Here is a 19495-nt window from a genome sequence, read left to right as displayed (position 1 = left end):
CCTTACCTTAATGCAGAACCAATAGGCAGCAAGCTTTTGTTTTCGGAATGAAAACAGTTTCTCAAGAAGCACTTTTCAGGGGCAAAAAAAAAAATGCACTAGATCTAGACAGTGTGTGGACTATGTAGAAGAAAACAAGTACAGTGGTATCTAAGGTTAAGTACTTAATTAGTTCTGGAGGTCTGTTCTTAACCTGAAACTGTTCTTAATCTGAGGTACCACTTTAGCTAATGAGGTCTCCCGCTGCTGCCGTGCGATTCCTGTCCTCATCCTGAAGCAAAGTTCTTAACCCGAGGTAATATTTCTGGGTTAGCAGAGTCTGTAACCTGAAGCATTTGTAACCCGAGGTACCACTGTACTCAATTGATTTCAGAATGAAATGTCATGTGTATGCAGTCTTGTGGTGATGTTTTTAAAGAAACGTTCCCATATGGGAAAACTTTTGGGAATACTTTTGTCTTAGATATAGATCTTCCAGGGGCTAATATTTGGGAGTGGGCTTGTAGACATAAATCACAGTCCAGTACCAATCAGTCCCCTGTGATTGCTGTACCTAAGAAAAGCAAGAGTTGCAGCTGCACACTATGTATTCACGTATAGTTTGACACTTGTTTCAATTTATGGGCCGCTGCAATTTGAATGCATTGGATTCAATGGGTGCTAAGCAGCCTCACTGAAATGAATCCTGTTCTCTTAGCAGCTCAGTTCCAGGATATAGGGTCCATCACCATAAGTCTTTGGTGGGGAGCAAGATTGCTCCAAAATATGAAGAAGTACAAAGCTGATATTTGATAGATGACTATCAAAAGATTTATTTATTTAAAGCATCTCTTTCACCACCCATCATCAGGAATACCAGGGCAGTCTGCAATAATGCAGTAAGGTAAAGGTAAAGGTACCCCTGCCCGAACGGGCCAGTCTTGACAGACTCTGGGGTTTGTGCGCCCATCTCACATCTATTGGCCGGGGGCCAGCGCTGTCCGCAGACACTTCCGGGTCACGTGGCCAGCGTGACAACGCTGCTCTGGCGAGCCAGAGCCGCACACGGAACGCCGTTTACCTTCCTGCTGGTAAGCGGTACCTATTTATCTACTTGCCCCCGGGGGTGCTTTCGAACTGCTAGGTGGGCAGGCGCTGGGACCGAGCAGCGGGAGCGCACCCCGCCGCGGGGATTCGAACCGCCGACCTTTCGATCGGCAAGCCCTAGGCGCTGAGGCTTTAGCCCACAGCGCCACCCGCGTCCCTAACCTGTACTTAGGGAGCCATTATTAAGAAGCTGGCCTAGCTATTCCAGCAATTGAATTTCTGGAAAAGGCCATAAAATACATCACAATCTGCAGCAGATCAGTCAATTGCTACCCCAGCTCAGTGTTAACAATGCCTGGGTGAACAGACAGGCTTTTCACAAGAGCTGAAATCCCAGAAGCTGAGCACTGCAGTGGACATGACCCTGGCCCAGTGGATCTTAAGCAGAACAGCCTTATTCAGAGATCTCAGGAAAGAGAAGATGTCCCTTCAAATAACCATGTGCCCAACTGCTTACTGTAGTGGTGGCGAACCTATGGCATGTGTGCCAGAGGGGTTACTCAGAGCCCTCTCTGTGGGCACCCGCACCATCGCCTCAGCACTGAGTTTGCCAGAGTAACAGATTTTTACAGTTCCGTAAGATGGAAACAGCCCTGTGTTTTCTTACTTCTCCAGATAAAGACTAATGTGACAAACTTGATCTTTCCTGCTTACACAGGTTAGATTTAGGAAATCTGGAAATGGAGCTACTGGAATTTCAAGAAACCTTTATCTGGAAAAATAAGTCCTATGACCTGTGTGCAACACTTGAGAAGATAGGAGGAATGACAAAGGACAGCACAGTTAGTTCTGAAAATGAAACTCTTAAAGGGTGGAATTGTCTGCCAAATAATTTTAAGTCAATGAAAGCACTTGGGATTACTTTGTTTGGATCATCTTATGCTTGTGAGCAGCTGTTTTCACCTTTGAATTATATAAAATCTGACACCAGAAAACAGACTAACAGATGACTTGAGTGCTACTGCATCCGTTGCTCTCAAACTTACAAAGTGTGAGCCAAGGTTCGACAAACTATCAGCCTGCGTACAACGGCAAAAATCATATTAATTGTTCAAAAGCATGCCAAATGCAAGCTTTTAACTTTCAATAAAAAGTGGTTTGTATAATTGAAAGCCCTGTTATTGTGTTTTTCTTTTAAGACAAAAGATGTTAATGTATGAGTTGTTTATTCTAAACGAAAACCTCAGTATTCAGGTTAAATTGCCGTGTTGGCACTTTGCGATAAATTAACTGGGTTTTGGGTTGCAGTTTGGGCACTCGGTCTCTAAAAGGTTTGCCATCACTGGCTTACTATATGCCCTAAAAAGAAGGTAAAAGACCCCTGACAGTTAAGTCCAGTTGTGAACGACTTTGAGGTTGCAGCCATCATCTCGCTTTACTGGCTGAGGGAGCCGACGTTTGTCCACAGACAGTTTTTCCGGGTCATATGGCCAGCAGGACAAAGCCACTTCTGGCGAAACCAGAGCAGCGCATAGAAACGCCGTTTACCTTCCCGCCGGAGCGGTACCTATTTATCTACTTGCACTTTGACGTGCTTTCAAACTGCTAGGTTGTCAGGAGCACGGACCAAGCAACGGGAGCTCACCCCACCGCGGGGATTTGAACCGCCAACCTTCTAATCGGCAAGCCCTAGGCTCAGTGGTTTAGAACACAGCGCCACCCGCATCCCTGTATCCCCTACTCAGTGGCAAAGTGAAGAGTAGCCAGGCAGGGCAGAACTCAGTTTGGGTGCAGGATGAAGCCAAGATGGAATACAGGGCCAACGAGGGCAAGGCATGCACAGTATACAATGCTTATGGGACCAAAAGGGAAGAAATTTTTTTAAAAAATGTGCTTGGTTATTAGTATTTTTTAGAGTGTGGGAAATTCTTTAGATCCCTCTTTTATGTCTTCTCCTTAAATCTCATCCTTCCATGTTCACCCGTAAGATATGTTACTTCACTAAAGAACTGTGACTATTTCATTCACTCCTGCTGCAATTTAAAAAATTATTTCCGCAATTAAAAAAGTTTGTGGGGGCAGGGGGGGGGAGAGAGAACTGATGGTGTAACTTTAAAAAGTACTGCTAGCAAGGTGTTAATGCGTCCAAAGTGCTTTTCTGAGAAACAAGAGTATATTTTGTTTTTTGTGTGTGTGTGTTTAAAGGCACATTATTTCAGACTCGATTATTTAGATGTTTATCATAAAATATTAACTGCAATAAATGAGTTTGTTGGTTTTATAAAAGTACTGCAAAGAAAGGAAAATCATTTCAGAGAGGTAATGGAGCAGCAAAGTAGTCTGGTCCTCTGATTATTCGTCACGTCGGTTTTGTATTCCTTGTCTCAAGAAATGCCATATACGTCAAACATAGCCCTATTCAGAAATGCCCTTTGTGCTTTCACTGAACAAATGTGCATATCAGAAGTGCAGAGATTAGCAGCCAGGGAGAGATAGCCACTAAATAGTGAAATTCCATTTCCACAGTAGTGTGTCTATCTAGTGTCTTCACTGTGCAGCTTCCACAATATGCAGAAAATGCACCTCTATGTGGAAGGCTCATAGCTCAGTGCTAGAGCATTTGCTGCACATGCAAAAGGTCCCAGTTTCAATCCCTGGAAAAAGACTGGGAGTTTTCTAGCAATGTTTTCCACGATCCATTTGCTGCAGCTGTGGCTCCATCCTACAAAACAAACATTCTTCCTCTGAATTAGCTTGGAGTGCTGCACATGATGTTCTGCCAGCAGGAGAGGACTGGAGCCCTTGCGCCTAAGCCATTACAGTGGCTGTATAACCATAGATCTGGGCTGCCTAGTTACTCCTGTTTGCTTTGACCCACATTCCACTTTAATGGGTACCAAATTTTCTTCCCTGCCTTCAGGGCCTGGAGATCCCTGAGACATTGCAAGCAAAGGGGGAAAGAGCTTATCTCCCTGCGCTGTAAATCTTCTATATTTCGCCTTATTATATGTACAGCCCAATCCTATCCAAGGCTTTAGCTGATGCTCTACTGACATTGACCTTCAAGGCGCTGCTATTTTCCTAAGTGTGAAATTTTCCATATCAGCCAGAGGCATGCGAAATAAAGTGCTTGTCATTCAAGGCTGTCAGCCGCACATGTGACGTCTATATATGGGTTAATAAAACTGTCTATCTTGAACTTTGCTTTTTTTTTTTCTTTGGTAGGAAAACAGGCCGTTGAAAGGGTTCTGCAAAACTGTCTCTTCTCCCTCTTTAGCAATGGTTTTTCAAAACACCAGCCCATTCTGTCCTGGGCTATGCCAGCATGGGACCAGATCATTTCATTTGCTGCCAGCCAAGAGCAGGGGTGGCACGAGAGGTTGCGCTGCTGAAGATGGGCAGTGCCCTCTATCGCCGCCTCTTCTCTGTCCCCAGCTGTTGCTACTGCTCATGTTCTTCCTCTTTCTCCCCTCTCTCTCTCCCTGCCCTGCCTAAATTTGCCTAATAATAATAATAATAATAATAATAATAATAATAATAATTTATTTGTACCCCGCCCATCTGGCTGGGTCTCCCCAGCCACTCTGGGCGGCTTCCAACAAAGATTAAAAATACATTAAAATGTCACACATTAAAAGCTTCCCTGATGTCTTCATCAGATGTCTTCTAAATGTCTTCTAAATGCCAGGTAGTTGTTTTTCTCTTTGACATCTGGTGGGAGGGCGTTCCACAGGGCGGGCGCCACTACCAAGAAGGCCCTCTGCCTGGTTCCCTGTAGCTTTGCTTCTCGCAGTGAGGGAACCGCCAGAAGGCCCTCAGTGCTGGACCTCAGCGTTCGGGCAGAACAATGGGGGTGGCACTGCTTGCTCCACCTCCCTTTCCTCCCTGCCTTGCTCTGAGAAAGGGCCAAAGGTATCCTTCCTCAGAGCGAGGCATCCTGGTTGAGGTGGCTAGGAGAACAACTGCAGAAGCTCTGTTTCAACTAAGTCAAAGTCTAAAGAAGGGGGGGCAAAGTTTTTGTGGCTTGTGCCGGTTCACAGTCCCACAGATGCCACTGTAGGCCAGAGTGTGCACTGATCCTCTCTCACTACCACCACCAGTACAAGGGCTATAGGAAGAGAACAGTTATATTGGCTTTCCATTGGATGTTGTTTATTTTATTTTAATGCTCTCATTCCATCTTATGTCTGCAAATGGTTTGCCAGCCATTTTGGTTTCATCTGAAGAGTTCCTCTGAACCAAAAATGCTGATGTGGAAACAGTTGTTTATCCTCCTTAGACAATTAAACCTCCATGCAGCATTCCAAACAAATAAATTGTTTGTGTCTCCGAACACCCTGGAGGCACAATTATGACACGCTCCCCGGCAGACTTCCCGGTTCCAAGCCAAGGTGATTTTCTTTGGTGGCATGAGAAATTTTCCACTTCAAACTTTTTAAAAAGCCCATCGCGGCATTTCCAATATCGCTTACATTTAATATTTGTTTGTTTGACAAGGATTAGCATAAAAGGATATTCTCTTTGCAAAAGCATGAGAAAACGGAGTCGACGGGTTGGATCGGGAGAGGCAGATGCAAAAATAAAATAAAATGTATTTCCGATGACAACATGCAAGAAGGAACCGGGAGCTTGCACAATAAATGCCCCATTTTCTTCATGTGGAACACGATGGGGTTGTCCTGGTAATTTCTCTAACTATTAATTATCATGATAATTGCTCACCTGCAGAAATCACTAGGTAACAGACAACCTATAGTTATATCGTACAGTGCAGACAAGAAACCATGAAAGGATTAATTATAGCATATTATGTGTTCAGTGACATCTTTGTCTACTGGGGGGGAAACTGATCGTGTTTAAAGTTGCTACTTTTCTCCTCTCTTCCCAATTTTTTAAAAAATAAAAAATAATAATGCTGCAGCTTAATTATGTCTCTTCTGTACTTGTGTGCCCAGTCCAGCTAAAAAAGGAAATAATTTGATTTTATTAAAAAAAACACCATGATGAAATATATTATTTTACATCTTCTCACACTGCAATTCTAAGCATGTTTATTCAGAAATAAACGCTGCTGCATTCAGTGGGGCATATTCCCAGGTATTTGTGCCTAAGGCCTCATAGGAAAGGCAGATCAAAACACAGGTCAGTCATCCCCTGAGCAACACACTTTAAACACTTCCATCCTTACAATTAGGGTGATTAAAGAATGGCAGTGGCATGGGCTACATTCCACTCTTGTGTACAGTGGTACCTCAGGTTAAGTACTTAATTTGTTCCGGAGGTACCACTTTAGCTAATGGGGCCTCCCGCTGCCACCACGCGATTTCTGTTTTCATCCTGATGCAAAGTTCTTAACCTGAGATACTATTTCTGGGTTAGCAGAGTCTGTAACCTGAAGCGTCTGTAACCTGAAGTGTCTGTAACCTGAGGTACTACTGTACTGATCAGAGAAGAGTGGTAGACCAAGCTGATGGAATATGTGGAAATGTCAAGATGGACAGGAAAGATCAGAAACCAGAAAGACGCTATTTTGAAAGACTGGAATGACTTTTTAATGTATTTGAGAGACCACTGTAGACAGTTGAAATCATTGGCAGGAGTACAATGACACTTGTAAAGTGACAGGATTTTGGATACTATGGTTATATAATAGATAGATTACAGTAGAAGATGCAGGGAAGAAACCTTTTTTGTCTCAGTGCAAACTAAAAGGGGTGCATCTCCAAGGAGCTCTCAGCTGTAGCTGGTGCTGAGAACTATTGAGAACATTAGCAGAGCCCTGCTGGATCATTTCAATGGCCCATCTAGTCCATCATCCCATTCTCACAGTAGACAACCAGATGCCTGTGGGAAAGCAGGACCCGAACACAAGAGCACTCTCTCCTTCTGCGGTTTCCAGCAAGGGCTAGTCAGAAACATCACTGCCTCTGTTCCTGGAAGCAGAACATAGCCATCATGGCTAATACCCATTGATATCCTCCATGAATTTGTCCAGTTCTCTTTTAAAGCCACCCAAGTTGGTGGCCATCAGTGCCTCCTGCAGCAGGGAATTCCTACTGGAGTTTCGCAACTTTGACCTGTTGCTGGACCTTAGCAGAGCATACGCAGAGTTCCAGAAAGCAATCAGTTGCAGGCAGGATGGACGAAGCAGGAACCAGACGCTGCTACTAGTGATTTGGTTACTTAGAGGTGTTCATTATTTACAGCAGACTCTACAAGTTACTATATACAAGAACAGAACAGATACGGATCTTAACTAGCTCTCTCTTAACAAACTCCAAATGACTCTCTTCTCTCAGGACACCACACTGACCAACAAACTATCCAGTCAGTAAGGTCATAAGTCATCGTGCCTGTGTGAGACCTCAACCAATGGTAGAGCTGTATCCAAGGTCCCATATCTCCAGGTGGAGATACTCCTCTGCTCAGTCATCCTTGGCTTTTGGCCAACGTCTGATTGCTTTGTGTGAAGCTGCACAGAATGGCACGTAGTCAAAAATCGCAACAGTTCCATAGATTAGCTAAGTGCTGCATGCAGAACTTTCTTCTAGCTGTCCCAAATCTACCAACAGACACAGGGGCCATTATGATAAAGCACATGTCTGAGTATCATGTTGAAAGATCAAATGGGCTTCCTCTTCCTGCCACCCAACTCTTCTCATTGAGAAAGCTTGAGAAGGCTGAGCTGATTCAAAATCAATCTGAAGAGAGTTCACCCACCACTGTTCTCAGTGCTTCCGAATCAAACAATTATTTTTTTTAATCATATCTCCTATAAATAAATTAATACCATGAATCTAAATAAAACAACTGAAACTTTACACCAACACCCACCCAACCACCCAACCAACCACATATATAAATAAAGTATCTAGAAAATGGAAGTGGATGGACTGTCCTTTTAAACTGATAATGAAGAGCAACCACAAAAGAAGATTTCCATGGCCTGAATGTTCGAGGAAGATAATCATGTATCGATTGCACTGTTTCCCTAAGAGATGTAGTCAATGTATGGCATTTTGCAAAGGAGGTACAAGCCTTTTGTACACATGGTATTTAGCGGAAATCCATTCAAAAACTGCTTGATGAAGCTGGTCTTTAGAGCACCGGTGGCTGCAGATAAATAATAATCATTATTTCTTTTTTCTTTTTAAAATAAAAAAAAATAAATGTCTCTACCAATGTGAAAAATTCATACTAGGTAGACAGCATTTAATAAGAAGATCAATAATGCTCATTTCAGGGGGGGGGGGAGAGAATTAGGTTTGGAATATGGTGAAGGAGAGAAAATAATAAAAGAACATCAAATGCTCGATCACAGAAGTGATGACCCATTAGGGGGAATGCAATTTCTGTGTGGCATTTCATGCTGGAGTACATTAGGCAACTTACATCATAAAACACTCTTCAAAGGCAAATTCAGGGCCCGTCTGCTCTATGCATTTCAAGTGGTATCATACCACTTTAAAGAGTCTTGGTTTCCCTCAAAGAATCTTGGGAAGTATAGTTTGTTAAGGCTGCTGAGAGTTGTTAGGAAAGACCTATTCTCCTTGCAGAGCTACAGTTCCCAGAGCTCCCTGGGGAGAGGAATTGATGGGATTGACTGTTAAATTTGTAGCTCTGTAAGTTGTAGCTCTGTGAAGGGAATAGGAGTCTCCTAGCAATTCTCACCACCCTTAACAAACTACGCTTCCCAGGATTCTCTGGGGGAAGCCATGACTGTTTAAAGTGGCACAATGCTGCTTTAAAAGTATAGCGCAGACAGGGCCTAGGGCAGGCATCCCCAGACTCGGCCCTCCAGATGTTTTGGGACTACAATTCCCATCATCCCTAGCAAACAGGACCAGTGGTCAGGGATGATGGGAGTTGTAGTCCCAAAACATCTGGAGGGCTGAGTTTGGGGATGCCTGACCTACGGGATAGAGCAGGAGTTAGGAAAAGCAGAACCACAAGGCACATCCATACCATACGCTTGGAGCCCTTTTAAAGTGTATGGATTCCCTCAAAGAATCCTGGGAACTTTGTTGAGGGTGCTGGGAATTGTAGTTCCCTGACAGGGAAGCTGCCGTTCCCAGCATTCTTTCAGGAAAGATGTGTGCCTTAAATGTAGAGAGGAGACTGAGAGGAGTTATGAAAGCCATCTTCAAGTATCTTAAGGGCTGTCACATGGAAGATGGAGCAAGCTTGTCTTCTCCTGCTCTGAATTGTAGGACTCAAACCAACAGCTTCGAGTGTTAAGAAAGGAGATTCTGACTAAACATATGGGAAAAGCTTTCTGACGGCAAGAGCTGTTCAGCTGTGGAACAGGAGGTTGTGGCCTCCCCATCCATAGCTGTCAACATTTCCCTTTTTTTTAAGGGAAATTCGCTTATTCCAAATAGGATTCTTCGCAAGAAAAGGGAAAAGTTGACAGCTACAGGTATGTCTCCATTCTTGGAGGTTTCTAAGCAGAGGTTGGATGGCCATCTGTCATGGATGCTTTAGCTGAGATCCCTGCATTGCATGAGGTTAGACTAGATGGCCCTTGAGTCCCTTCCAACTCTATGATTCTTTGACTAGACAGGCCATTGGCCTGATCTAGCAGCTTCTTCTTAGGCTTTTATGTGCAGACAGACACCTGAATAGGGCTGATGAGTCATCCATCCTCAAACGTTGCTCTGTTGACATTCTGTTGTAAAGCTGTTAGAATTCCACAAGTCCTCTCCCTTCTCCACAACAAAAGGGGCGACCCGACGTGCAGAGGAGAGAATAAAACAGAATACCCTTCGACCTTGCAAATGTTACCTTTTCAGCAGTTCATAATGATGGTTTGTGTGGCTAATCCAAACCAGCAGTTGGTAATTTACGAAGTGGGGGTAGCGTCGCCATCAAATGTATCATTACCCTGTCCAAATGCTACAGAGGCATCCATGATTCATTTTCTACGTACAGTAGTCATGGAATGAAGAAGACGACGAATGCCAAAGTGGTAGTTAATGCCTGCAATCTTCTCTCCGCAGTATTAATTACCGACGATACCTACATGCCACAATGTTCATTTGTTTTCCCGCTGCGAGTTCCCTTATCTGTTGTTCAGCCACAGAGCTGAGCAGTGAAGCCGCCTCCGTGCATTTTTTTCAATCTGCTTTTCTTTGCAGCACTGATAGTAAACACAAAGAAGTGGTCCTTTCTGTGCACCAGATGCCCCTTTAAAACACATTTGCGATTCGGTGGTCCTCATTTGGTCACCTGACATCATGATATGCATCCTTATTGGCTGAAGGTCAAGCTAGATGAGACATCACAGAGATCCTAGGTGGATTTCCCCGTCTCTTCAAATTTCTCTGAAGAGCAACTTGGGGGGAGGGATGGATCAGGACCCAGGGTGGTAGATAAGTATTTGCTACTGTCAGCCATGTTGGTTGACCAATCCTCCACCCAGACTAGCTGGTGGTGGGGTTAGGAAAGCATATAGGAAAATGTAAATACATTTTGGGATAGTGGTTAAGAGATGAGGGTTCAAATCCCCAGTCAGTCATTGGGCCTGTCATTATTTTGAAGGGCCATTAGAATATTGTTCTCTATATGATCCCAAAAACTGTTTGAGGCATTTTCTCCTCTCTCATATGTTATGCCCAAATCCCTTCCTTAAAGTGGGAAGGGAGGTTTTTACACCAGGCTTTTTTCTTCTTGCTTAGATGCTACAGTGAAAATGGGTCTACCTCTCTGGAATGTCAGGCTTAGGCGCATAGAGATAATAAGCAAGGTTGAAAGGGTGTTATTGTAACCCCAGACAGAGAGAGGCGAGCTGAAAAGGAGGAGGCGAACTGAAAAGGAGGAGGGTAACACAAGAAACAAAGCTATATCTTATTGCTATTAGTGTAAATCACATGTTTTGCATGTGAACACGTGTCTATGCATTCTAAGGGGAATAAAAAGTGGGCTCACCCTGACTGAGGGTGTGCAGATTGCAAATTTATTGCTCTGTACCTTTGTCCTGCATATGCATTTCAAATAAATCCTGTTAATTCCTGCAAGGTTGGTTGCCACTTCGTGTGACTCTGTGCTCCAGGGACTCAATAGCAGATATGGAAAATGTCCAACAATTTCTCAGCCCAACCAACCTTCCAGGGTTCTTGTGAAGATGAAATTGGGAGTGGGGAAGAACCGACATTATGCTCCTTGGAAAAGGTGGAGAACAAATGTAATAATAAACAAATAGCTGTGGGACCTTTGGCTCAGGAAAAGGGGATAGCTCTCACTGTAAATGCCGTGGTCCCAGTCAACTTGCTTCCTGCCACAGTGGCTTGAGATGGGAGATTTGTGATAGGATCTCTGACGTATTTACAATGAAAGGACTTTTTGCTGCTTTTGCTGCAAAGGGCTAACATGCCTACCTCTCTGGTGATTGTCTACAATGAAAGCACTATAGGGGGGAAATAGGGGAGGTAGTGTATTTTGGAGCTTGTCCCACATACAAGGCCACTTCCTACATTTAGACAATGGTAGGGAAGGTGGGTAGACAAGTATCACAGGAACATAGGAAGACTGCTATTTGTTTGTTTGTTTGACGCCCATCTGTCTGGGTTACCCCAGCCACTCTGGGCAGCTTCCAACAAACACAGTAAAACATCAAACACTAAAAACTTCCCTATACAGGGCTGCCTTCAGATGTCTTCTAGAAGATAGTTGTTTATTTCCTTGACATATGACGGGAGGGCGTTCCACAGGGCGGGTGCCACCACTGAGAAGGCCCTGTGCCTGGTTCTCTGCAGTGCTTTCTTCCCTAGAAAAAGCGGTGCCGGAATTCACCACGAACCCCTCCCTTGTTCTCTTATAATGGCACCCACCTGAGAGGTACTGAAACTGAGTTTCTGCAAGATCTTGCTGGGGGGGAAACCCTGGTTCTCTGTAACCTCACTTCTCGCAATGAGGGAACCGCTAGAAAGCCCTCGGAGCTGGACCTCAATGTCCGGATTGAACAATGGAGACGCTTCAGGTATGCAGGGCTGAAGCCTTTCAGCCTTATAGGGAGTTGGGAGTTAGGCCCTTGGTCTATCTAGCTCAGAGTTCTCCCACGGACTGGGAGACATACCCAGCCACACCTGGAGATGTCAAGGATTGAACCCGAGGCTTTCTGCATGAAAAGCAGAGGCACCACCACTCTGCTACGGCTCTTTCCCATCACTTTGGTGGGTCTTCTTAGAGCTGTGGCAAATAATAATAATAATTTATTATTTATACCACGCCCATCTGGCTGGGCTTCACCAGCCACTCTGGGCGGCTTCCAACAAAATATTAAAATACCATAATAAATCAAACATTAAAAGCTTCCCTAAACAGGGCTGCCTTCAGATGTCTTCTAAAAGTCTGGTAGTTGTTGTTCTCTTTAACATCTGGTGGGAGGGTGTTCCACAGGGCGGGCACCACTACCGAAAAGGCCCTCTGCCTGGTTCCCTGTAACTTGGCTTCTCGCAGTGAGGGAACAGCCAGAAGGCCCTCGGCGCTGGACCTCAGTGTCTGGGTAGAACGATGGGGGTGGAGACACTCCTTCAGATATACTGGATTCATGATTGGCCCAAGGGCATCCCATCAGTGATATGCCTGATCAGAGTTCGAGCTTCTGGTGTGACCTATTCACAGACCCAAATTGCCTTCTCCGCTTCCTGCCCCAACTGAACTTGAGGAATTCATTTTGTTCAGTGCTTAATAACGGCTCCAGTTTTAACGAAACCTCCAGATATCAGCTTTCTTGCCAGGGCACCGTTAATAGCAGGTGAAGCAATTTATTTGGCATCATACCTGCACGAGATTCCCTACAGTATGTGGAAATTGAAAAATGAATTAAAATAAAGACACCTTGCTTCATATCCTCCCCTCCCCCACCTTTCCTATGTGGCGAATGCCAAGCTGAGCAAATACATGATTAGCCTGGTGCAAATTTAAGTGATTACTTAATAAGGCAGCCCTGGGTCTTCAAAGAACGTGGCGGGCTTATAATTATAATTTAGTTTGAATTCCAAGCCTCCCCTGAGTTCCAGGTGCGTTCCTGCTTCATCCTTGTGATATAACATGGCCCATATTACAGAACTCTGATTTGAAAGCAGAGGCATCGTGGGGGGCTGAAGAATTATTGCTATAATGGTGTAATGAAGGCAGCTCCCTCGGAAGGGGATTATCAGAAAGAGCAGGGCAAGAGACAAACCAGAGACGGCAAGAGGGGCATCAGTTCCCTAATCCCATCGCCAGGTGGGTGGCTTACTCAGAGGTGAGAACAGCAGATAGTTCAAACAGATGCTCTAATACAATGGGCCAGAATCACCCTAGTCCTGGGATTTAAGTCACCCTGTGGCATTAAGTCATGCTGAATATTTCAACTTTAAAATTCCAAAAATTAGGGGTGCTAGAAAGTTGTAAAATGACTTGTGAATTCAAAGTACATTCTGGTTAAATGAATATAATTTAGTTTTGCTTGGTAAGGAAAATGTGTGTAAAATTGCACAGAAATCATTAAAGATTATGGCCAAGGACTTGCAGTTATATTCCATATACATATTACTATTTAGTACTTCTGTTTGTTGTTGTTGTTTTATAAAATTTTTTATTAGTTTTACAAATTTTTTAAGACAATACAAACATATATGAAGACATACAAACATGTATAGTTTCATAACCTTTTTTCCTAAAACCTTGTTTCTCAGACTCCCCCATACCTCCCCTTTCTGCATCCCGATGTCCAAAATTTTTAGCAATTTCCAATTGTTCCTCTCAAACCTCTATCCTCTTAGTCTTTCCTTCAGTCCAATCTTATAACACTGTAACCCTTTCTTTCTTTAAACCTCAACAATCTAACATTCATCAAGTTTGTAATCGTCCTTAAGATAGATTTTAAACTTCTTCCATTCTTCTTCCGCCGCCTCCTTTCCCTGGTCACGGATTCTGCCAGTCATCTCAGCCAATGTCATGTAGTCCATCACTTTCATCTGCCATTCTTCCAGTGTGGGCAAATCTTGTGTCTTCCAATACTTTGCGATAAGTATTCTTGCTGCTGTAGTAGCATACATAAAGAAAGTTCTATCTTTATTTGACACCAATTGGCCATACTACCCTGAACACGCCCAATCTCGTCTGATCTGCTTGTTGCTGTTGTTGTTGTTGTTGTTTAGCATTACCTGACATTCCCAGAAGGGAAAATACTTTGGTTTTCCAAAAGCTGTTGATGTGCTTCCTCATCAAACGTAGACTTACCAGGCTAAATAGCAGAATTTAATTCCTCACACCCAAAACATTTTTTAACACCCCTTGCTGAAGAAAATTTCCAAAAATTAAGTTTCACTCCGTAAAATGGCACACCCTACTGCGTTAAATAGCAAGGGTGCACAATCAATTGTCATTATTTAATATAAGTTCACATATTGTGAACCGCCCTGAGACCCCCAGGTATAGGGTGGTATATAAATTCAATAAATCATCATCATCACCACATGACAATTTACAAACAGCATATAAAATGAGGAAGAGCCATAGCTCAGTGCTAGATCATCTGCCTTGCATGCAGAAGGTCTCAGGTTTAATCCCTTGCTGTTATGTACTGAAGTTCTCACCCTGGGCCAGCAGGGGGATACTGTAGATAGTTATGCAAATGAAGGATCGAAAGTGACGTTCAGTGATTGGATAGTTTTAGAAAGTTGTTACAGTAACAAGGTACTGGAGCTCTATATAAGCAGGCTGACTGAGCCCTTCAGCTCAGTTCAGTTCTGGCCTCAGAATAAAGAAGAGCTGTTTGAAGAATTGCTGTGTTCATAGAATCATAGAGTTGGAAGAGACCACAAGGGCCATCGAGTCCAACCCTCTGCCAAGCAGGAAACACCATCAGAGCACTCCTGACATATGGTTGTCAAGCCTCTGCTTAAAGACCTCCAAAGTAGGAGACTCCACCACACTCCTTGGCAGCAAATTCCACTGTCGAACAGCTCTTACTGTCAGGAAGTTCTTCCTAATGTTTAGGTGGAATCTTCTTTCTTGTAGTTTGGATCCATTGCTCCGTGTCCGCTTCTCTGGAGCAGTAGAAAACAACCTTTCTCCCTCCTCTATGTGACATCCTTTTATATATTTGAACATGGCTATCATATCACCCCTTAACCTCCTCTTCTCCAGGCTAAACATGCCCAGCTCCCTTAGCCGTTCCTCATAAGGCATCGTTTCCAGGCCTTTGACCATTTTGGTTGCCCTCTTCTGGACACGTTCCAGTTTGTCAGTGTCCTTCTTGAATTGTGGTGCCCAGAACTGGACACAGTACTCCAGGTGAGGTCTGACCAGAGCAGAATACAGTGGCACTATTACTTCCCTTGATCTAGATGCTATACTCCTATTGATGCAGCCCAGAATTGCATTGGCTTTTTTAGCTGCCGCGTCACACTGTTGGCTCATGTCAAGTTTGTGGTCAACCAAGACTCCTAGATCCTTTTCACATGTACTGCTCTCAAGCCAGGTGTCACCCATCTTGTATTTGTGCCTCTCATTTTTTTTGCCCAAGTGCAATACTTTACATTTCTCCCTGTTAAAATTCATCTTGTTTGTTTTTGCCCAGTTCTCTAATCTGTCAAGGTCGTTTTGAAGTGTGATCCTGTCCTCTGGGGTGTTAGCCACCCCTCCCAGTTTGGTGTCATCTGCAAATTTGATCAGGATGCCCTTGAGTCCATCATCCAAGTCGTTGATAAAGATGTTGAATAAGACCGGGCCCAAGACAGAACCCTGTGGCACCCCACTAGTCACTCTTCTAGTGACAACTTAACACTTGCATCTCCTGGTAGCGCTGGGAGAGACTCTGTTCCTGGATTGCAGGAGGTTGGACTAGATGACCCTTGGATACCTTCCTGCTCTGTGGTTCTATGAAGCCCTGGAGAGTCGCTGCCAGTCAGTGTAGACAGTACTGAGCTAGATGGACCAAAGGCCGGTTTCAGTATAAGACACATTCCTATGTTCCTATGTAACAGTTTTTTTAATGGTACAAAATGAACACATAAGATGGAGATCTTTCCATCCAGCTGGAAAAAGTTGTTTCTGGGAAGTCCAGACAGTGGGTGCCCCTCATACCATTTCCTTCTGCTGGCAGGTGAAGACCTTATTATTCCCAGCGGCTTTGGGGAGCAGACTGCTTTTAATGAAAGGACTGGTGTTGTGCTGCTTTTATTGGAATTATCAGTATGTTTTAATAGATCTCTCCCATATAGATATAGATATAGATATAGATATAGATATATAGATATAGATATAATTTCAATTTTCAAATTTTTAAAATTATTGTTTGGTGCCCCTATGTTTTTAGTTGTTCCCATTTCATCTTGAGTCCCTGTCAGGGAAAAGGGTGGGGGATATAAACAAATATATAACAATTATGGTGGTGGTGATAATAATATCTAATGAAACAAAGGTTGGTTCAGGGATTAAACAAATCACTTTTGATATTATCTTCAGAGGAAAATGTCTGCAGTACCTTGGCAATGCATGCTTTGGCTGCATTGGTTCTATACACATTTACCTGGGAGTAAATCTCATTGAATTCAGCGAGGTTTGCCGCTGATACTTTAGGATTGTATATTTTTTTTAAAAATTGTAATAGGTAAAGCCGAGAGATAAATTTTGTTGTAGGAGGCATAACAGAGGTTATCCTTATTAACCCTTGTTAAACCCTTCCAGCCAACCAAACAGGCTAGAGCTATATTTCAATATTTACCCCTTGCATGAGAAAATATGGCATTACATCTAATCAAATTGGCCAGAGCTGAACATGCCACATTAAATGTTTGCTCTTCAGCTGTGGAGTTCATTCATTCTGTCACTCTAATTCTTGAACCCAATTTGAAAATAGTTTGCATTATGTGCTATCTCGGAGCTTGATGTGTTTGCCCAATAAACATGGGTTAAATGACCTTCTCCCTGAATGTCACATTGTCACACACACAAAAGTAATTAAGGTGAGGTTAATATGCTTGGGGTGTGTGTGTAAAAAGAGTGAGGAACAATTCCCTTTATTTCTGAAGTTTGGAGATGAACATGAATTGTTATGTAGCCAAAACAGCACCATCTATGCACAAGGAAGAGGTGTGAGCAGATTTTGGGAAACTCCAAAACTGATAAATAAATACAAAGCCTTAGCTGCCTAAATATAGTCCACTGGCCAAGAGTCCAAATGGTTTTACCCTGACGTAAAACACAGCAGAACCTAGTCCCACAATTCTTCCAGGCTGGTGTATCAACTAATGATGGCCCTAACACGTCATATTTTTGAATTATCCCCCATATCAAAAGCTCTTTGCATGTAGCAAACTAACCTATCAAGGACAAGGCAGGAGTAATCTGTCAGTGCTTGTAAAAAGCAAAGAAGAAGAAGAAGAAGAAGAAGAAGAAGAAGAAGAAGAAGAAGAAGGAGGAGGAGGAGGAGGAGGAGGAGGAGGAGGAGGAGGAGGAGGAAAGGGTTCTGACCTCCCTTTGTCTCCTCAGCCTGGTCCTCGGACCCTTGTCGGCACAAAAGAGTCCACGAGAATATCCTTGCAGAGTTTTATTCTTAAAAGTCTTTGTGCAAAACACGACTGAAGGCAGGAGTAATCTTCACAAAGTCCAGTTTCATGCAAGGCAGAGCAAAGAAAGGTAAAAAAGAAAGGAAAGGGGAATCAAAGTTCCATTCAAAGTTCCAAAGTTCCATTCCCAGTACGTTTCTGAGCACAATTGAAAAGTGTTGGTGCTGACTTTTAAAGCCCTAAACGGCCTTGATCCTGTATACCTAAAGGAGCGTCTCCACCCCCATCGTTCTGCCCAGACACTGAGGTCCAGCGCCGAGGGCCTTCTGGCGGTTCCCTCCCTGCGAGAAGTGAGGTTACAGGGAACCAGGCAGAGGGCCTTCTTGGTAGTGGCGCCCGCCCTGTGGAATGCCCTCCCACCAGATGTCAAAGAGAAGAACAACTACCAGACTTTTAGAAGACAGCCCTGTTTAGGGAAGTTTTTAATGTTTAATGCTGTATTGTGTTTTTAATATTTGGTTGGGAGCCGCTCAGAGTGGATCGGGAAATAATAAATTATCATCATCATGGCATCACCAATTTGATGTTTAAAGTGTTAAGTTTCAGGAGACAGGAAACCTGGGCATGGGGAACAAATTGTCAAACCTGGTGTAGGGCAAATCCCTGGGTTCTTATTGCAGATGATGCCATTGTGCCTTAAGGTAAAGGTAAAGGTAAAGGTAAGGGACCCCTGGACGGCTAAGCCCAGTCAAAGGCTACTATGGGGTGCAGTGTTCATCTCACTTTCAGGCCGAGGGAGCCAGTGTTTGTCCACAGACAGCTTTCTGGGTCATGTGGCCAGCATGACTAAACTGCTTCTGGTGCAATGGAACACCGTGACAGAAACCAGAGCACACAGAAACGCCGTTTACCTTCCTGCCGCAACAGTACCTATTTATTTACTAGCACGGGTGTGCTTTTGAACTGCTAGGTGTGCCCTATGCAAATCCCCTTCTCATGGCCACTGAATAAGCAACAAAGCTGGCACAGAATTGAAACAGAGAGCTGCACTTCCATTTCCTTTGTGTAGCTCTCCGTAGCCCTTTTGTGTGTGGAGACCCTTTTGTGTTGCATCTGCTTTCTTTCTTTCTTTCTCTCTCCCTCTTTCTCTTCTCCATTTCCAGGACGCCTCCCTATTGAAACACTCTGGAAACATTTCCGTGCGAACCATTTCAGGGCCGAGATAAATGGCGGCCTGGATGCTGACGCAGCAAAGGCGCGCCCAAGCGTTAGGCCTGTTAAATGGTTTCTGAGCCGGCGGAGCATAGCCGTGCCGCGATAAAAGAAGCACTCCCTGATGGATTGTTAGCGGCGCCCTAACTCTTTACAGGACGATAATATTGACTTCGCATTAGATAAACATGAATCTTCTAAACAAGAAGAGAATGCCTTCGGATTGGTCTCCGAGTTGCGTCTCGCCGTTAAAAGGCAGCAGGACACAGTCGGCAGAGTTTAATTTTAACTGTAATTACCTTTCCCAGTGATGTGCGGAAAGGTAACAAATGAAGCGCGGTGCTGTAACGCAGGGCTCTAAGCCGAGAACCGGGAAGGTCAGGCCCTTCGGCGAGACAATTTTCCTTTTTAAGGAAATTCATTAGCGCCTATCCATCGACATTAAAGAGCCTCTGGGCTTTCAAAGAGGGCGACAATTGGAGCTGAGCTCAGCAAGGTGTTTATGGAGGGAAGAGGGCAGCAGGTGCTTGAAGTCAGGATCGTGTTGTGGCACAGAAACGGGGCAAAAGGGAAGGAACAAAAGCGTGTCCATTGTACTTCCAGACCATTGTGTTCCTGGAGAAAGCAAAGCACATCCCTGGCAGCCTCCAGCAGTATTTCATGTATATGTGCCAAGTCAACGGTTGAGACTGGCGTCAGCACTCAGCATCCTTGGGCATCTGCCAGGATGAAAGATCTGGAGAGAAGCCAAAGGAATT

Source organism: Podarcis vaucheri, assembly GCF_965113315.1.
Source record: "Podarcis vaucheri genome assembly, chromosome: 12".
Taxonomy (NCBI): Eukaryota; Metazoa; Chordata; class Lepidosauria; order Squamata; family Lacertidae; genus Podarcis; species Podarcis vaucheri.
This window is presented reverse-complemented; position numbering follows the sequence as displayed.